Below are 2,523 nucleotides of genomic sequence, written 5' to 3'. Positions count from 1 at the left end.
TAATATAACCAGAAAGGCTCCCCTCCACCAGCCTCCTGGGAGATGAACATGATTAAGCACAGCGACTTGAGGGTGGCTTATTAAGGAGATAAATTCCATTTCTTCTTGTTAAGCGTGGCTGTTAAACACTCCTGGGCCCAAGATGAAAGGAAAGAGATGTGGCTGAATCAGCACTTTGCATTCACTGTGCCGGCCACCTGTTTTATTAAGCGTGCCCGTGTGTCAAACTCCGCGGAATGAAAAGAAAGGTGTTTTTGTTGACTGGGACTGTACCTCCTCGCTCTGGTCCTTCCCTTGCCCACCTCAGCCTGAGAGAGCTTGAGGATGTGGCTGAAAGCACCTCCCAGATCTAGCTCAGAAACCCGAAGCTCAAAAAAGCAGTGACTATGACTCTGCTGTCTCTGGAGACCAGTTCCTAGCCCTCTGAATTTTATTTTATTTTATTTTACTTTTTTATTTTATTTTATTTTATTTTATTTTATTTTATTTTATTTTATTTTATTTTATTTTATTTTATTTTATTTTATTGTTTTAGAGAGAGAGAGAGTACAAGTGGGATGGAGGGGCAGAGGCAGAGGGAGAAGTAGGCTCCCTGCTGAGCAGGGACCCCCCCCCCAAAGAGGGGCTTGATCCCAGGACCCTGAGATCATGACCTGAGCCCAAGGCAGATGCTTAACCAACTGAGCCACCTGAGCACCCTAGCCCTCTGAATTTTAATTAGCAATAATCGCGCCTCGGATAAACCTCATTGGCTACGATACTGCCACTGCGCAAAGCTAGCCCTCTGAATTTTAGAAGAATGTATATATAAAATCTCCTCAGTTCCACGCTAGCTGTATGTGTTGGGTTTGCCCCTCCAGTGACGGGAAATGGTGAGCCTCTGGCCCTTGGGGATTAAGAGCCACCTCAGCCTGACCTGAAGTAGCTCCCACCTGCCCAGTAGAGTGAGCCAGACATTTCTGTTCGTCATCCTGTCCCTTGTCCTTCCCAGTGAAGAAACTGAGTTGCCTGGGACAATGTCAAACTTTGCAAGGCCGTAAATGACCTATAAAAATCCTAAGACAGAATGCTCAGGAAGGAGGAAACACTAATGAAGGAAATCCTGAATGTCCTAAGCCTGCTCATTAATATGGAGGGACATAATAACAGGCAAAATGGAGAAGCTCATAAATGAGGACGAAGCCTCAGCCTCATCGCAGGTGGGACCTGGCAGATGGGAACCTGAGGTTCGTTTCTGGGGTTAATGGAATTGTGCCTGGTCCTTGGGATTGCCTCATGGTTTCTTCCCGCCTCCCCGGGAGGGGTGGGTAAGTCTGAGAGAAGGGATCAGAGCACAGTCACCAGAAATCAGAGTGATACTTGCTCTGGGCCACAGAGGGAAGTGGGTCACGGGAGACGATTAGAACTGCAAGCTTTGTCTTAGAGAGGTGCTCCCAGATCAGTAAATGACATTCCCCACCCTTTCTCCCTCCCTATTGCACATCTTCCCCTCCCAGTCATTTATCACCGGAAACCAGGGACAGGAAACAGGAAACAGGAAACAAGGGCAGGACTACCTAGGGCTTCTAAAACCCCTTTCCCTCCCAGAGCTCCAGGCTCTGCACTGTGGTCCCTATGAACCTCCTGGCCAAAGATCAGCACATGGAGCTGGAGAGGAACTCATGGAACAGAGAGGTTCATCGATCGGAATTCACTCACACAGCAAACTGGGATCTATTTCATTCTGTGGCTTATAGAGATCCCACAACCTGATGGCTTAATATAAGCAAAATAGAAACCCCGTGACTCAGGCCACACTTTCATGAGTCAGAATCTGGAGAAAATTGGAAATGTCACAGTTGGCACGTCCAAGACCAAGAGCTTTCCTCACGCCCTGATGACTATATCTAGGTAGACCGAGATTTAGAGACACTTGTATGGTATCTGACCCTTACTGGACCCTTCTCTATCCCAGGCAGTAACAGATACTTCCGTATCTGTATAGTTTCTCACGTAGTCCTCACAACAAATCCGGGGGGGAGGGGGGCAGTGGGAAATCCAGGCTCAGGGATGCGGTGTGACTGCCCAGGATCACACAACGTCAGAGCCTAGAATCAAACCCAGGGCTATGTGGGTTCTAGAGCCCAGTCTCCCAATTGTTCAGTGACAACCAGATTTTGGTGCTGTTTGGGATACAAGCTGGGGTGGAGGTTAAGATCACAGGACATGGGCCAGAAAGACCTGGGAGCAGGTCCTGCCCACTTACTTTGGAGTGCATCACTTTGCCTCCTTGAGACTCAGTTTCCTCATCTGTAAAATGGGGGAAATAACATCCTTTGTGAGGATTAAATGAGATACTTCAAATAAAGTGCTTAGCTCACCGGGCTGGGAGTGCCAGCTTCTGGCAGCACCCAGGTGGGAGGGGCTGGGGAGGGCCCAGGCAGAGCTCTTAGAGGAGCTGTGGAAAGCGGTGTTCATCATATCCACAATTTCGATGAAACCCATAATTATAACCCCTCCTGCCAGCCCTGGCCCTGGGGCAGT

At 48.6% G+C, this 2,523-nt stretch overlaps 1 pseudogene; it reads right to left on the bottom strand.

Moving 5' to 3' along the window:
* Nucleotides 1–612: 612 nt before the first annotated feature.
* On the bottom strand, nucleotides 613–778 carry LOC113917053 (annotated as a pseudogene).
* Between the last annotated feature and the right edge of the window lie 1,745 nt (nucleotides 779–2,523).

Source organism: Zalophus californianus, chromosome 4 (genome assembly GCF_009762305.2).
Source record: "Zalophus californianus isolate mZalCal1 chromosome 4, mZalCal1.pri.v2, whole genome shotgun sequence".
NCBI classification, from domain to species: Eukaryota; Metazoa; Chordata; class Mammalia; order Carnivora; family Otariidae; genus Zalophus; species Zalophus californianus.
This window is presented reverse-complemented; position numbering and strand designations above follow the sequence as displayed.